Source organism: Ornithorhynchus anatinus, chromosome 2 (assembly GCF_004115215.2).
Source record: "Ornithorhynchus anatinus isolate Pmale09 chromosome 2, mOrnAna1.pri.v4, whole genome shotgun sequence".
Lineage (NCBI taxonomy): Eukaryota > Metazoa > Chordata > Mammalia > Monotremata > Ornithorhynchidae > Ornithorhynchus > Ornithorhynchus anatinus.
Window position 1 is genome coordinate 92238101 of NC_041729.1, and position 18732 is coordinate 92256832.

The following is an 18732-nucleotide window of genomic DNA, read 5'->3' on the forward strand; positions in this document are numbered from 1 at the left end:
TTGGGGACAGGGAACATGTCTACCAAATCTATTACACTGTAATCTTTTTAGTGCTTAATACAGGGCTCTGTCAGTGCTCAATAAATATGACTAAATGATAGTAAAAGCTTCATAAATATAATTTTCTTAGTGGTCACTTTCAAAAGACACTTTTGGTGTTCTATATCTACATAAGGTGATTAGATGTTCATAAAGAGATGTTTCACTTTCTCTTCTACTTCTATTACCTAGTGGATAGAGCATGGGCCTAGGAGTCAGAAGGTCCTGGGTTCTAATCCCGACTCTGCTATTTGTCTGCTTACTGTGTGGCCTTGTGCAAGTCACTTCACTTCTCTGTGCCTCAGTTACCTCATCGGTGAAGTGAGTATTAAGTCTGTGAACCCTATGTGGGACAGGGACAGTGTCCAATTTGATTTGCTTATATCCACCCCAGTACTTAGTACAGTGCCTGGCACATAGTAAGCAATTTACAAAATCCATTACTATTATTATTATTATCAAATGGGGGAGCTAGGGTCAGAACCCAAATCTTTCTGACTCCCAGGACTATGCTCTTTCTAGTAATGGGTAATGGGTCCAGTCTGAATATCCTAAAGATCTCTTTAGGAAAACCTTGAATGTCGTATTTGCTCTTTTGCTATAGGAGAATAACAACAGGATATTACTACAATTATTAAATGGCAAGCTCCTCGAAGACAGAGATCATATTTTTTTCTCTATTTTACTTTCTCAACTGTTTTGGTATAGTGGTCTGAACACAGTAGGCACTCAGTGAATACCATTGAGTGATTGATCATCATTCAGCACTGAGAACAGTGCTTGGCACGCACTTAACAAATACCATCATTATTATTATCTTACTCCCATTCTCCCTGCAACCTGGCCTGAATACACATGGAAAACCCAGAACCAGAGGTAGCTGTCTGACACCCTGGTGACAAAGACACACCTTTTTTTATATATCAACATCTTCCTGACCTTCACATCAAGGAGCTGCATTCGATTTAGCAGTTAATCAAGGGAACCACCAGTTTAAGTAGTTACTGCTCCTGACATCTCTTATCACTCTTAAACTTCCCTGACCTCATCATGTCCCTTTTATTTCCTCCCTATATTCAGTCCATCCCTGTCCTTCCTTCTCAGCACCCCAACTGCTCCCCCTCCATTCAGTCTCTTTCCACCCCTCACACCCATTCCTTCCCCCACTCCTCTGCCTCATCCCTTCTTTTCCAGGGCAGGACCTTCTCCTCCTCCCCACATACTACTTTCCCCAGCTCACTCCCATCCAACATCTCTCAACTCCTCATGCCTTCCACTGCCCCCATTACTTCCCAACAGCCTCAGCCAAGTTTGGCCTATGGAACCCAACTCCATCATGGCAGAGCTTCCCCACCTCCTTGACCGGTTCCTGTCCCAGTCACTCTCCTCCTCGCCATTACTGAAACCCGGCTCACCCCAAGTGATACCGTCACCCCTGCTGCTCTCTACAGAGGCGCCCTCATTTTATCTCAAGACTTAGTGGGAAAAGGGGAGGAGTTGGGTTCCTTCCTGCTTCTCAATTTCACTTTCACACCACTCCACCTCCCTCATCCCTCTCTTTCCCTTCCTTTGAAGCCCTTATCATCGTCTTCTACCATCAACTCCAGTTGCTAGTCACAGTCATCTACCACCCTCCCCAGATCCCTTCTGCAACTTTCTGAACCAATATTATCCCTTTGTCAGATTCCTTTTCTTTTTCTCCATCCGTATACTGATCCTTGGAGATTTCAATAATTTTGTGGCTGTTCCTAATGACCCTCCCACTGACCGCTTCTTCTCACTCTTCACCTCCAATGACCTTCTGCTCCACTCCATCTCACCCACTCACCATCTGAGACACATACTGGTTCACCTCATCCTAGTTACTGTACAATCTCTACTCTTACCAATTTTGAGATTCCTCTATCAGACTACAACCTGCTTACCTATCTTCTCTTCCACAAACCCACTCCCCATAACTGTCCTACTCCCCAACAGAGATCTCAGCTCTTTTGACACCCTTCCAATTTTCTAAAGTTAACCTGCCTCATTTGGTCTCCATGCCTAAACTACCTTCCTTTAACACACAAAGTGATATCCTCAACACTGCCCTCTTTTCTGAATTCAACTCCTTCATTCCCCTGTCCCCCTGCTCATATTTACCCACTAACCCATAACCCTTGATCATCTTCACAGTATTATTCTTCTGCTCCTATGGTTGAGCTATGGGACATTGCTTGTGGGAAACCAAACACCAGGATGACCTTGCCCACCTCATATTCACCCTCACCTCCTTTATTTCCTCTTCTTTACCTGGAGTCATTATTATTTCATTCTTATCTGCTCTCTTACTCATTGCCTCTCTTACTCATTCACACATTTAGCTCTCTCCTCAAACCCCCTTCCCTCTTCTCCCCACAATCTGTTTTCTCTAGTGACCTGGCCACATTAGGCCATTACTGGTTCAATGAAAACCCTCTGGAATGATATCCCTAAAATCTCCCTTGAGCTTCTCCAGTCCCTCCCTCCTCCTGCTCCTTCTCTGCCTCTCCCATCTTTCCCAGTAGTATCTCAAGAGATCACTCACCTCCTCTCCAAATCTACTCCTTCCACCTGCACCTCTGATTCCACTCTTCTCACCTTATCAAAACACTTGCCCATTCCCTTCTTCCTTCCCTGACTGCCATTTTCAAATGTCCACTTTCCAAAGAGTTCACTTTCATATATACCCTATCCTTAAAAACCCTTCCTTGGCCAAATGGCTCACTCCTTTTATTCCCCATCTCCCTTCTACCATTTCTCTCCAAACTCCTGGAGCAATTTGTCTACACCTGCTGCCTCCACTTCCTCTCCTCTGATTCTCTCCTTGGATCTCTCCAATCTCACATCCACCACCTTTAACTTTCATGGAAATTGCCCTCTCTAATGTCACCAATGACCTTCTTCTTGCCAAATTGAATGGACTCTACTATACCCTAATCCTCAACTTCTCAGTTGTCTTTAACACTGTCACCCACCCCCTTCTCCTGGAAACATTATCCAACCTTGGATTCACTGACTTTGTCCTCTCCTGGTTCTCCTCCTGTTTGATTGCTCCTCAATCTCTTTCTCGGACACCTCTCTGCCTCCAACCCTCAAACTGTGGGAGTCCCTCAGGGCTCGGTTTTGAGTCCCCTTCTATTCCCCATCTGCATCCACTCTTTTGGAAAACTCATTTGTTCCCATGGCTTCAACTATAACCTCTATGAGGATGATTCCCAATCTACATCTCTAGTCCCGACCACTCTTCTCTGCATTCTTGCATTTCCTCCTGTCTTCAGTACATCTCCACTTCAGTGTCCCGCTGACATCTCAAACTAAACATGTCCAGAACAGAACTTCTTCCCATCCAAACCCTGTCTTCCCCCTATCTTTCCTGTCATTTCAATGCCACTATCCTCCCTGTCTCACAAGCTCATAATCTTAGTACTATCCTTGACTCATCTCTCTTATTCAACCCATATATTCAATTTATCAGGTAGAATCAACAGATTTTACCTTGATATCACTAAAGTTCAATCTTTCAGCCCCATCCAGACTGATACTACAGTGATCCAAGCACTTATCGTATCCTTTCTCGATTACTGTTTCAGCCTACCTCCTGACATCCCTGCGTCCTGTCTCTCTTTAAGTTCATACTTCATTCTGCTGCCCAGATCATTTTTCTTAAAAAAATTATGTTCACTCAATAACAAACTCCAGTGGTTGCTTATCCACCTCTGCATCAAACAGAAACTTCTTACTGTTGGCTTTAAAGTACTTAGTCAGCTCTCCCTTTGCCTTACCCCTCTGATTTCCTATTACAACCCAGCTCACACACTTTGTTCCTCTAACATCAACCTACTTATCTTATCTCACTGCTGACACCTCACCAATGCCCTTCCTCTGACCTGGAACTCTCCCCTCCTTCATAAATGACAGACAAAAACACCCTCCCCATCTTCAAAGTCTTATTAAAATCAGCTCGCCTTCAAGAGGTCTTCCCTGATTAAGCTCTAATTTCCCCTACTCCCTCTCCTTTCTGCATCATCTATGCACTTAGATATGTACCATTTAAATTCTTCACTCCACCCTCAGCCTCACAGCACTTTAAACATGTCTGTCATGCATTTATTTTTATTATGTCTCTCTTTCCCCTATAAACTTTAAGCTCTTTGAGAGGAGGGAGCATGTCTACTAAACTCTTTGTATTGTACTCTTCCAAACACTTAACCTAGTGTTCTGTACCTGGTAAGCACTCAATAAGTACTATTGGTTGACTGATTGATCTGTACACAGTAAGCGCTCTATGAATAACAATAAATCCTACTGTAGTATCTATTGCCCCTCTCAGGATAGCACAAGGAGAGTTTCCAGTACTCTACTAGTCTTGGCTACAGGAGGGAGAGTCAAGCAGAGGCATACCTATTCCATTCCTAGCATTAGCAGTGGCTAGCGAGTGGAAGCCAATCTGCTACTAGTCAAAACTCACCTGTGCTGGGCAGCAGCAGTATGGGAGAGAGTAGAGGGTAGAAACTCAAGTTTACTGTGCAGAAAAAGACAATGGTAAACCACTTCCATATTTTTACCAAGAAAAATCTATGGATACACTTCCAACATGACTGCAGATGGAAAGTGGGATGTTCTGGAAGAGATATGTCCATGGAGTCGAATGACTCAGCAGCCTAAGACAAGTATTTATTGAGTGCTTATTATGTGCAAAGTACTGTGCTAAGCATTGGAAAATAATAGGATAGAGGTAAAACCATAACGCTGCTCTTTAAGTAGATGCGGTAATAGGTCTCATACTCCACGTCCTGTGCAGGGCTGCTTCTAAGATAGCAAGTTTTATATTCATTCAATAGTATTTATTGAGCACTTACTATGTGCAGAGCACTGTACTAAGCACTTGGAATGTACAATTCAGCAACAGAGACAATCATTGAGCTTTGGAAAAAAAAATGTAAGGGTAACTGTCACAATGTTGTGTTAGTAAAAGCTTGCATGTGTATGACAGTGAAGGGGAGGAAAGACAGAGGAGATCAGTGAGAGAAAAATCACAGGAGCTCAGTATAGGGCATAAGAACTATAAAACAGCCTAAGACCCAGATGAATAGCATCAGGCACTATGGGATCGGAAGCTGGCAGAGATTTTGAGCCCCTCAAAAAAATTGTAGAGCGTCAATGTGAACAAGAAAGCAGAGCAAGAGAGAGGAAAAACAAGCAAGAAAACAAGAAAAGGGCCAAAAAAAAAAATAGCGGTGCACAAAGAGGACATAATCAAGATTCTAGGGTGTTTACAAGTATAGGCTTGTAGAGTAAACCCCCTCAAAAGATGCCTTAATGGGGCAAATTGTAAAGCTTCCAGATTCAAAAGTTCCTAGGTCAAGTCCAAGCAAGAACAGAGCCTGCTCTTTGGTATCCTGTAAGTGGTTTGAAAGCAAAATGCCTTTGGATGAGAAATTTGATACATCTTAATACACCTGCTAGAACAGTATGTTCTGTATACTAAATGTCTCAGAGGGTAGGAAGTAGGAGACAGAAAGCCTCCGGGGACAGGGTAATGAAGTAGACATCCTTTCAATCTAAGGCAAAGAGGCTGATTTGGTTCCAAGCTAGGTTGGAAATTGCTGAAGTCATTCACCCCAATTCACTAACAAGAGCCTTATAAAGTATTTCAAGTGCATATCAACTCAGATGCAGATAGAAAAATATCCACCTGACATGTATCCTGGCACTTTACTGGCCTCCTCAGAAAATAAGATTAGGGAGGTGGTTTCTCCTTAATTCAACCTCCTGGCTGAATTACCTGAACAGCCTCCTTACTGATTTCTCTGGCTTTCAATTCCCCATTCTTTAGTGCATTTTAGACACAGCAACCTGTACCACCTTTCCATCTTTTGGTACGTATCTTTCCCCTTGTCAAAAATTCCCAATCATACTGCATTGCCTCTCGTTTCAAACCAAAGCTCCTTGCCCAGTGGTTTCAAAACTCTCCATCAACTGTCACCCTCTCATCTGATTGCTCATTATACTCCAGCTCCCACTCCACTCAATCAGACCATCAATGATATGTACTGAGCACTTACTGTGCAGAGCAGTGTACTAAGCACTTGGGACAGTGTACAATAGAGTTGGTCAATACAATCCTTGCTCCCGAAGAGGTTCTTGTCTCATCTTATGCTGTTGAGTTGTTTCCGACCCAAAGCGACACTACAGACACATTTCTCCTAGAATGCCCCCCTCTCCATCTGCAGTCGTTCTGGAAGTGTAGCCATAGAGTTATCTTGATAAAAATCCAGAAGTGGTTTAGCATCGCCACCTCCCACGCAGTAAACTCGAGTCTCTGCCCTTGACTCTCTCCCATGCCGCTGCTGTCCAGCATGGGTGAGTTTTGATTTGTAGCAGATTGCCTTCCACTTGCTAGTCACTGCCCACGCTAGAAATGGAATAGGGAGGCCTCTGCTTGACTCTCCCTCCCATAGCCGAGACCGGTAGAGTACTGGAAACTCTTCAGATGCGACCCTGAGAGGGGTTCAAAGAGGTTACATTCCATCTTACAATATATTTTATGTATTTGTTATTCAAATACCATATTTAAATGCATAGTTGCTCCACTTATTTTGGCATAATTTGGAACATTAAAATGGGGTAAGGCTATTATAAGGCTATTATAAGAATCATTCATTCATTCAGTTGTATTTACTGAGTGCTTACTGTGTGCAACACACTGTACTAAGTGCTTGGGAGAGTACAATAGAATAGATTAGAATAGAAACAATAGAATCTAGTCTAGTAATAGGAGAGCAGGAGAAAAGGGAGGGGAGGTTGGAGTACAGGTTGGAGGGGAGAAGGAAGAGAAAGGTAAGAAGGCACTGAGACTGTGTCCTCTATTTTTACAACTCTCATCCGAGTGCTTCATATACTAGGTATGGGATAAACTTCCCCTCCCTTGTCTTCTTCTTCCCTGGGCATCAGGTTTCAAAGAAGAAACCCTAATGTGAACTTGTCTTTCTGCCTTATCAAATTTTGACCCTTTCTTTCTCCCTTGAGTGTCACTGCTATCACTTCTTGCAATTAGAGAAGCATTGAGGCTCTGTGGAAAGAGCCCGGGCTTGGGAATCAGAGGTCATGGGTTTGAATCCCAGCTCTGCCCCTTGTCAGCTGTGTGACTGTGGGCAAGTCACTTCAATTCTCTGTGCCTCAGTTACTTCATCCGTAATATGGGAATTAAGATTGTGAGCCTCACGTGGGACAACCTGTTTACCGTGTATCTACCCCAGCGCTTAGAACAGTGCTCTGCACATAGTAAGCTCTTAACAAATACCAATATTATTAATTGTGATACTAAAAATATTGCTTTTTTATTTCCTTCTCAAAAATTTGAGTGAGAAAAGTATGCGGTGAAGGCAATCGTGAGTGTATAAAGTAGTTATTCTTATTTCTGCTGACAATGAGGGTGAAAACAGTAGGCAGGGGAAGCAAATTCTCTGCTGACATATTTTGAAGTAATTAATTGATTATATTTACTGAGTACCTACTGTGTGCAGAGCACTGAAATAAGCATTTAGGAAAGTACAATCTAACAATGTAAGACATTCCAGTGTGGCTCAGTGGAAAGAGCCCGGGCTTGGGAGTCAGAGGTCATGGGTTCGAATTCCGGCTCTGCCACTTGTCACCTGTGTGACTGTGGGCACGTCAGTTAACTTCTCTGTGCCTCAGTTACCTCATCTGTAAAATGGGGAATAAAACTGTAAGCCCCATGTGGGACAACCTAATGTTGGTATTTGTTAAGTGCTTACTATGTGCCGAGCACTGTTCTAAGCGCTGGGTAGACATAGGGGAAGCAGGTTGTCCCACGTGGGGCTCACAGTCTTAATCCCCATTTTACAGATGAGGGAACTGAGGCCCAGAGAAGTTAAGTGACTTGCCCACAGTCACACAGCCGACAAGTGGCAGAGCTGGGATTCGAACTCATGAGTCCTGCTTCCAGGGCCCGTGCTCTTTCCACTGAGCCACGCTGCTTCTCTACTGATCACCCTGTATCTACCCCAGCGCTTAGAACAGTGCTTTGCACATAGTAAGCGCTTAAAAAATACCAACATTATTATTATTCCCTACCTACAACATGCCTACAGTCCTTGTTCTCCCCCTGACTTTCCTATCACTGTAGACAGCACCACCATCCTTCCTGTCTCAGAAGCCCATAATCTTGGTGCTATCCTTGACTCCTCTTTCTGACTCAACCCATGTATTCAATCCGTCACTAAATCCTATGGATTCCACCTTCAAAACATTGCTAAAATCTGCCCTTTTCTCTTCATCCAAATTGCTACCACATTAATCCAATCACTTCTCCTACCCCTCCTTGATTACCGTATCAGCCTTCTTGCTGACCTCCATGCCTCCTGTCTTTCCCCACTCCAGTCCATTCTTCAGTCTGCTGCCCAGATCATTTTTCTACAAAAAAGTTCAAGCTATGTTTCCCCACTCCCCAAGAAACTCCAAAGGTGCTCATTCACCATCAGCTTTAAAGCACTCAATCACCTTTACCCCTCCTACCTCACCTCACTACTCTCCTACTACAACCCAGCCCACACACTTCATGCCTCTAATGCTAACCTTGTCACTGTATCTCGATCTAGTCTATCTCGCTGCTGACCTCTCACCCGCATTCTACCTCTGACTTGGAATGCCCTCCCTCCTCTCATTCATTCATTCATTCATTCATTCATTCATTCATTCATTCATTTAATTGTATCTCCAATCCCAGGCCCACAGCACTTATGTACATATTTGAAATTTATTTATACTAATGTTTATCTCCCCTTCTAGACTGTAAGCTCATTGTGGGCAGGGAATGTGTCTGCTTATTGTTATATTGTACTCTCCTAGGTGCTTAATAAAGTGGTCTGCACACAGCACTCAATAAATATGAATGAATGAATGAATGAATGAATGAATGAGTGAATGAGAAGTGGGACTATGCACTGTGCTGCTTTTCTGAGTCCCTTAAAATCTAGCACAGTGCTCCCCATAAAGTACATGCCCAATACATACAATTGTCATTGATGATCATCATCTGCAAAAGAAGAGGGGGTCAACTTCAACTTCCCCCCACTAAAATTGAAAAATGACTTCAGAATTGAGATGGGATCAGTGCCTCTTGGATGGTCACACTGACATTAATCAAAACAGCATGCTTCTTTAAATATCATGGACATATCAAATGGCCCTATACTTGGACTAAACTTTAGGTTAAACTCTATGGCAGAACTCGATCAGGTTTTTTAATCGTGGATTTGGGTTATCGGTGCCAGCAGTAAATGGAGCGTCTAGGTAAGCTCAAATGCATAGAGTAGCCGTGACTTTTGGAGAGTTGCCTGGTCATGCCCGAGCTGAATCCTCTTGGACTGATTTGCATAGAAATAAAGGGTTCAGTAAGAGTGATGAAAGGCAATAGCCTGTGTGGGAGATTGAGATCATATTTTACTCAACATGACTAAATGCATCAGGTCCTGTTGAAAGAGAACCCCACTCCCCTTTTCCAAGGAAGGCCAACCACAGAGAGAAAAATGCCAATGGGTTTAAGAAGAAATGGAAATGAAAAACCCACCCTCTTCAACACTGCCAGAGTCCTGGAAAAGTCCCTAAATGTAGGAAAATTTGGGATCAATTTTGAAAGAATCATTTGTGTCTTGGCTAAGCACGAACTATTGTGAAAGCTATTGGCTTGGGAAAACTCTAAAAAAGCAGTCACTTCAATTCCCTCTCCTCTCTCAAGTAAACTCTTATTCATCAGAACACAGCAAAATGTGAAACTGTCAATGACAAGGCCTTTGGACCTGAAGGTAAATGCCAAGAGGCTAGTCACTGGAGCCCGAGAGAAACCCCGTTTTGCTTGTTAGAAGACCAATGGAGACAACTCAGATCACCATTTTGTTTCTTAAACAAACATACTGCCACTTTCAAGCCCTTACATGGACTGACTACAAAAACTCGCTCTCCAATTACCAATCCCCCAAGCCAACCAGTCCTACCACGTCTTTTAAATTTCTCTCTTTCTCTCGTTTGTGATGGTTGACTTGAGGAAAAAAAAGTTGTTAAATTCTCCATTATGAATACTAAATCCAGTAATATGCCATAACTGCCACCCATTCCAAACACAAGTAAAGCTGTTTGTCTTTATGTCTTTGATTGCCAATTTGGCACTCCTTGAAGCAGCAACTGATTTAGGAGGAAGTAAGAGATTAAGCTTTTTTGATGATAATGAGTTAGGTATAAAGTAGAAAGGAGACATCTCAGTTCCATATGCAAGCTAGTATACAGCAAGTACTATTTTATTTTGTCTGCCATGGGGCATGAGCGAAGAAAAATCTTTACAAGCCGTAAACCTTGTCCAAAAGACCTGCTTTTAAAAATTAACTGTGACTAAACATCTTCTTAATAAATTCTTTTATTTAATTAAAATACTCCAAATAAAGTTTTCCCTGGTTCCAGAAATCAATCAATCAACCAATCAATGCTTTTATCAAGTTCTTACTGTGGACAGAGCATTATATTAACCCCTTGAGAGAATAAAATTCAACTGAGTTAGTAGACAAGTTAATTCATTCATTCATTCATTCATTCAATCATATTTATTAAGCACTTACTATGTGCAGAGCACTGTTCCAAGTGCTTGGAATGTACAATTTGGCAACAGATAGAGACAATCCCTGCCCAACAACGGGCTCACATTCTAAATGGGGGAAACAGCAAAACAAAACAAATAGTCTGGCATGAATATCATCAAGATAAATAGAATCATAGATATATACACATCATTAACAAAATAGAGTAATAAATAATATATACAAATATGTACAGTGCTGTGGGGAGGGGAAGGGGGAAGAGCAGAGGGCAGGAGAAGGGGAAATGGGGAGGAAAGGAGGAGCAGAGGGAAGGAGGGGCTCAGACTGGGAAGGCCTCCTGGAGGAGGTGAGCTCTCAGTAGGGCTTTGAAGAGGGGAAAAGAGTTAGTTTGGTGGAGGTGAGGAGGGAGGGCATTCCAGGGCAGTGAAGGATGTGGGCCAGGGGTCGACGGCGGGACAGGCACAAACGAGGGACCGTGAGGAGGTGAGCGGCAGAGGAGCGGAGTGTACAGGGTGGGCAGTAGAAGGAGAGAAGGGAGGTGAGGTAGGAGGGGGCAAGGTGATGGAGAGCTTTGAAGCCAAGGGTGAGGAGTTTTTGTTTTGTGCGAAGGTTGATAGGTAACCACTGGTGGTTTTTGAGGAGAGGAGTGACATGCCCAGAGCCTTTCTGTAGAGAGATGATCCAGGCAGCGGAATGAAGAATAGACTGGAGTGGAGAGAAATAGAAGGAAGGGAGATCAGAGATAAGGCTAACACAATAATACAGTCAGGATATTATGAGAGCTTGTGCCACCAAGGTAGCAGTTTGGATGGAGAGGAAGGGGCAGATCTTGGCAATATTGTGAAGGTGAGAGAGGCAGGTGTTGGTGACGGATTGGATGTATAGAGGGAATGAGAGAGCAGAGTCAAGGATGACACCAAAGCTTGCAGGCCTGTGAGATGGGAAGGATGGTAGTGCTGTCCACAGTGACAGGGAAGTCAGGGAGAGGGCAGAGTTTGGGAGGGAAGATAAGGAGCTCAGTCTTGGACATGTTGAGTTTTAGGTGGTGGGCAGACATCCAGGTGGAGATGTTCTGAAAGCAGGAGGAGATACGAGGCTGGAAGGAGGGGGAGAGAACGAGGAGGAGATGGGGATTTGGTGAAATTCCCTGTCCACAACGAGCTTGCAATCTAGAGGGGGAGACAGACATTAAACTAATTTACAGATATGAGCATACATGCAGTGGATCTGAGGGTGAGGTAAATTCAAGTGCTTAAAAGCTACAGATCCCAGGGCATAGATGGCACAGGAGGGAGAAGGAGCTGGGGAAAAAATAGCTTAAATGGGGAAGGCCTCTTGGAAGAGATGTGTCCTTAATAGGGCATTGAAAGTGAGGAGAGTGGTGGTCCAGTATATATGGAGGGTGAGTTCCAGGCCAGAGGACAAAGTAGGAAAGGGGTCGGGAGTGAGATCGATGAGATTAAGACAGAGTGACAAGTTGGTGCTAGAGGAGCGAAGTGTGCAGGGCGCATTCTAGTAGGAGGTAAGTGAGGTATAGTTGTGGGGGGATATTTACCATGCAATTTACTACATATTTGAAGGACTTTCAGACTAAGAATGTGAAATTATTTCAAAGAACCTAACTCTTTTGAGTGAATGAATGAATGACAGTTTCATGGCAATGCTAGCCTTTTTTATTTTGAGATTAAGGCAGATCTCAAATTTATGACCAGTTGTTTACTGAAAATTCAATCTTAGATTGAAACATTATGTCGGAAACAATTTTCTCATAGAAAGTGATGTAAATAGTGAATTAGTTAAAAGTTGAATACTCTATTTTATCAAAATTACCCAGAATTTTGTCCTCAATCAATTATAGATGTGTTATACAGGTATACTAATGTATTTATACATTAAATTGGGATAGTTGAATTTTCCTTCATTGGAAATAGAACATGTTGATCTTCCCTGGGGATTTACCCCGCTAATGGCTCAGCCCTCTGGCTCTGTCTCCTTCTTCCTCTCCTTAAAACTTTCCCACCCAGCTTTCCTTATCCCTCATGGCTTTTTAAATGTGTTCTCCATTTCCCCTTGTCTCTTATATGCCCCCAAATGGCCTGCATCACTGAAGACAGTCCAATAAAGAATGGTAGTCTTAAAAAGTCAAAACTAATGTTTGGTAAAGATGAAACAGGGTGTAATATTTAGAAACTAAAGTGTCTGATAGAGGTTCATTTAATTCCTTTAAAATAAAGACTACCAAGAATCAGAAATTGTTCAAGAAGTAGACTCAGATGAGCAACATTTGACTGTAAAAGGGCATTGGATCTGTAGTCTTCAGTGTATCTATATTTAGTTATAATGTTGTATAATGTGCAATCAATACAAAAAAATGGGGAGTCTCCACTCTTGAACATATATTAAAAATACATTATTCTATTCCTCCACTTTCTTCATATGCAATCTCTTGGAGTAGAGAGAGGTGAGAAAGTAAACTCAAGCAGGCATTCTCCTAGGGATCATTTTAATCACAGTAGAGATCAGTAGGCCTGTTAAATCATGAAATAAGTTAAAACAGAAAAATCTACAGAAAATATTTTGAACATGTTTTGGACTGAGTGCGTACATGTTGAACAGATTATCTTTGGATGAACATTTGCTTTCTGGATTCCTTTTTATTTCATTGGTTATCCCTTTCTAAAATGTCACATCCTCCAGGAGGCCTTTCCTAATTAATTCCCCATTTTATGTTCTTTCTAGACTATTAGATCGTTATAGGCATGGAACATGTCTGCTAATTCTTCTCTATTGTATTCACCTAAGTGCTTAGTACAGTGCTCTGCACATACCACTCAGTAAATACCATTGATTGATTGATTTGACTTCCTTACTACTTCAGCAATTTTGCACCACCTATGCACTTGGATACTCAACTTCTCCTCCCCTTCCCCTACCCATATACCATCTTGCACTTAATAATAATGATAATAATAATAATAAATAAGATTTGTTTAGCACTTACTATATGTCAAGCACTGAACTAAGTGCTGGGGTAGATACAAGATAATCAGGGGGTCAGAGTTGAAGTAGGAGGGAAAACAGGTATTGAAACTTCACTGTGCAAATGTGGGAGTTGAGGCACAGAGAAGTTAAGTGACTTGCCCAAGTCACACAGCTGATATTTGATAGAGCCAGGATTAGAAGCCAGGTCCTCTGGCTCCTAGAGTGGTGCTCTTTCCACTGTGACATGCTGCTTCTTTAAGGTCTCCAACTTAGGTATAGCTATCTTTTTACTCTATTTTATGTTTTAATATCTCTCCTCAACTAGAGTATAAATTCCTCATGGGCAGGGATTATGAACACTAATTAATACAGTGTTCTACATAGAGTAGGTGCTCAATGGAATTCTATTATTTTGGCATTATTTTTCGTCATTCTTTTCCCACTTCTTTCCCTCAACTTGTTACAAAACCACCGATGGACCCTCCAATTCCTCTGTTACACCTGGAGCCAAGAATAGGCAGAACTCATCATTAAAGCAAATGCATTTTCAGTAATTGTATTGAAAATACTTTCATTCATTCAATAGTATTTATTGAGCGCTTACTATGTGCAGAGCACTGTACTAAGCGCTTGGGATGAACAAGTCGGCAACAGATAGAGACACCATTCACTCTTCTGTGGTACTTTGTTGTGCTTTACAGGACCAAAGGGAGTTGGGGAATAAAATATCTCTTTTACATTTTCTTTGAGTTATGCCATGTTGTGTTTACCTTTTCCAACACTGAAAAGCAGATTTGAATTCCTCAGCAGGCATATTGGCTATTATCAGTTTAAAAAGAGCTTTATGACTAATAAGTACTCTTCTCGCTGCTGGAAAAGACCCCCCAGAGTCTAACAAAAATCATTCTTTGTTTTAAAAGAATCTCATAAAAATGGATTGGTGGTTCTGATCACATATACAGATGTGAACCATTCCTAACGCTCCCCACCCCCTGCAGGTACTCTGAGCACTTGTGAAGAGTTTAACAATATGAAAATAACTAATCATTAGTGTGTCAGAGGAGACTAGTGCTTCCCTGCTGACTTTGATGGTTTAGTAGAAGTATATATAAGTCTAGACTCTTATCTTAGTTTTGCTGATCCAATCCATTCTGTTCTAAAACCTTAGACATAGATGAGTCATGGAGGTTAGCTGAGTATAAATTACCAGGACACTTTGTGTTCATTCATCTTCAAAATGCTCTACATTTCACATCATCTTTGAGTACAAAGGACATAAAATCTCCAAATATTTTATATACATATGTATATGGGTATACAGTTCTTGAAAAAAATCTTTATAATTAGAAACAATGATTTTAGGGTTTTTTTACTCAAATTTACATATTCGACATTGAGAATATGCATTACTTCTACATGTGTCCAACAGGATTACCTTGTATGTACCCCAACACTTAATGCAGTGCTCTGTACATAGTAAGCCTTCACAAATATGATCGATTGATGTGCATCTATCTTTCCTCCAATCAATCATATTTATTGAGTGCTTACTGTGTGAAGATCAGCATACTAAGCGCTTGGGAAAGAACAAGATAACAGAGTTGGTAAACACATTCTCTGTCCTCAAATCACAGAGGGATGGGGTGTGAGAAATTTTGAAATGGGGAGCTATAGTTTTCCCATTTCCCATTCCAGTAAAATGCCTTCACTCACTAGTGAAAACCAAATAATAATGGTATTTGTTAAGCACTTACTTTGTGCCAAGCACTGTACTAAGCACTAGGGTGGGATATAAGCAAATTGGATTGGACACGGTCCCTGTCCCACATAGTGTTCATAGTTAACCCCCATTTTACAGATGAGGTAACTGAGTCATAGAGAAATGAAGTGACTTGCCCAAAATCACACAGCAGACAAGTGGCAGAGCTAGGACTAGAACCCAGGTCCTTGTGACTCCCGGGCCCGTGCTCTATCCACTAGGCCATGGGACACAAGAAAATGATATGTAAGTTCGAATCTCTAAGTTCCCTGTAAAGGTCACTCCCTTTCATTCACGCATGGCTCAGTGGAAAGAGCATGGGCTTAGGAGTCAGAGGTCATGGGTTCTAATCCCGGCTCCACTGCTAGTCAGCTGTGTGACCTTGGGCAAGTCACTTAACTTCTCTGTGCCTCAGTTACCTCATCTGTCAAATGGGGATTAAAACTGTGAGCCCCACGTGGGACAACCTGATCATTTTGTATCCCCCAGTGCTTAGAACAGTGCTTTGCACATAGTAAGTGCTTAACAAATACCACAATTTATTTATTTATTTTTATAGCTGCTCTAAGAATCATCTGCTTTAACACGGTTACTGTAGATGCTCATATTACATATCCCTCATAAACGCTAAGAAAGAAACAGAAAACTGTGTGTGGAAGAGAAACCACTTTCTTAAAACACAAACAGCTAAGGTATTCTTGGGATTTTCAACTTCTAATTTTTCACTGAAATAAAAGAAAATGGAAAATAAACTGGAATGGTGTGATTAGTAAGGATACATTTACAGCTTTAAGAATTAGGTAACATTTTCAGTTAGAAGTCTGGCTGGCAATGGGTAGTCTCACATCAACTGACAATCTTAAAGGACTACAAGTTTTCTCCATTAAGGATTAACATTTTCTTATTTGTAGAATTGATATTTTCTTTTGCAATAGAGTCATTTAACGCTTTATAACTGAGAAAAAAAACATATTTTTTATATGTCTTCTACATCGCTGATGTCTTCTCCCTACTTGTACTTTTCACTTGAAGATCCCTCCCAAGATCTTTATCATGCCACAAGTTCCTTAGCAAACCCTCTCAAATTGTGTCATCAATTTCTCTCCCATACAATGCTTCTCAAATAATATTTTGTCGTGGCTGCCAATTTGGCACACTGTTTGTAGTTGTCCTTTTTGAAAATGAGGAAAACACATAAAAATGTAATTTTCAATGAGAAAATTACTCACTGGGGGTGACCACCCCAAAAGCGTAATCATAGGGGGCCCTAGATTTCTTTGGGGCCCCCAATTTTTTTCCTGCTTTTTTTCAGATAAAATTTAAATTTTATCATAAAATCAATATTTTTCTTCCACCATTTTCATTGAACTGTTTACTTCTAAAAGTCTTTGGCAAAACCTCATCAGGCCACTTTTAGGAATGTGAATTACAAAATGATGCATTGTCAGAACACGAAAATGTAAAAATGCTTAAGATGACTTTTTGAATTTTGTCCAACAAGTTTTTTTTTCCTGGCAAAGGGCCCCAAAGCTTTCTCTCTGAGCATATGTTAAACCCTTCTAATACACAAACATATATACCATCATGTTGTACTCCTCTTCTCCTAGCTTAGAAGATGTTGAAGATGTGAGCATGTGCTTTTTAGTTGTAAGTCTGCAAAGACTCTTAGCCTCTTTTCTTCTGCAGAAATTAATTACGTATGGTGTGGAACATCATCCAGTTCCACACTATTCCAGTGGACCTTAGAGTTTAATGAAATGATCATGTCAGATTGAGCCCTGGTATTCTATTCTTCTAAAGCATGTTTTCTAGGACTGTGAAAAAAAGAAAATGGAAGGTAGATGATTATTTCTACATTATGGAGCAATAACTTGTTATTTTAAACAGCATTGGTTAAGTGCTTATTATGTGCCATACACTATCCTAAGTGCTAGGGTAGATGCAACCGAAGCAGGGTGGATGCAGCCCATGTCCCACATGGGGCTCACAGTCTTAATCCCCATTTTACAGATAAGGTAACTGAGGCATAGAGAAGTGTAGTGACTTGCCTAAGGTCACACAGCAGTCAGCATTAGAACACAGATCCTTCTGACTCTCAGGCTCATGCTCTATCTGCTAGGCTACTCTGCTTCTCTACTATGATGCTATTGAAACAACAGTGTAAACAGTGAAATAAAATTAATTTTCCTATGTGCTTGGATCTGCTCAGAGAATATGATATCTATAAATAATATGACTCAAAGGGGATTCTGAGAGTATAGTTTTTAGATTATATGGCTCCTGTAGGAGAGAGATTGTTTCTGATCTGCCCATTTTATTAATGACATCAGTAGTTAGCAATACACTTGGAACATAGTGTTTATAGTAAGCGTCATAATTTAAAAAAAGATAAATATGGCCAATATACTCTATCCATCTTTTTCTTTAATTCCAATTATTTGTGCTGATGCAAATTTACAGAAGAATGTGTGACTTTGGAAGTGTTGTTAATAACAGTCCTTCAATAAATTGTCATTGTGAAATGAGATGGAATAATCTATGCCTAAGAAAATCACGACCCCTGCTCCAGAGATGGCAGTCAGGTCATTCAAGCATGACCAACAGGAATAAAAAAATGTGGAAGCTCATTGTATGACAGAAAATCCGTTCATTTTATTACAATGTGTGCTTATTACGCTTAATTTCTCTGCGCTGAGCTGGAACCACTACACTGCGTAATCTCACGCTGTGAGCTCAGTGGGCTTTTGATGCTCCCAAAATGACACTATTTTAGGGAGTGACATTAAATCCATACCTTAGAGTTAAGGCTCAAGTTGTGCTGAGTAAAATCAATGCCTCAATTTCTACCCAGGTGGGCCGGAGACCGAGAGGAGGGAGCATGGTGGATGCCTGGGAGTGGACAGAATCTGACACAGCTTTGTAGCTATTTCCGGGCTGTGGTGGGGACAACATGACAGTCAGCAGGGAACAAAAGAGAAGGTCAGCAGTAACGGCCACCATCAATCATCTTTAGGTCAACAACTAACATGGCGGCTACAGCTACTGGTGTACTCTTCTAAGGGCTCCATGGTGAATCCAGGAAATCCCTAGTGTCATCTAGATATTTTATTTCTTGAAGTAGGTTATGTATAATGATGGGATTGTCTGACTTAAAAAAAAAAAATTCCATACTTTAGTGTCGGCCATACAACAATCTGAGTCCCACTCAAAAATGTAGCTAGGTAGGCATTCTTCCTCTTTCTCTCTCAACTTCCTCTTTCTCTCCAAAAAGAAATTCTTGAGTGGAGCCTATTTTAAAAATGCATGTGCTTGCTTTTCTTA

General features: G+C 41.3%; 1 non-coding gene across 1 annotated transcript; it reads right to left on the reverse strand.

Moving 5' to 3' along the window:
• Window positions 1-6433: 6433 nt before the first annotated feature.
• Window positions 6434-6571, reverse strand: LOC114809816. Its single transcript, XR_003757591.1, has one exon. It is a non-coding gene; the product is annotated as a small nucleolar RNA SNORA7 (small nucleolar RNA).
• Between the last annotated feature and the right edge of the window lie 12161 nt (window positions 6572-18732).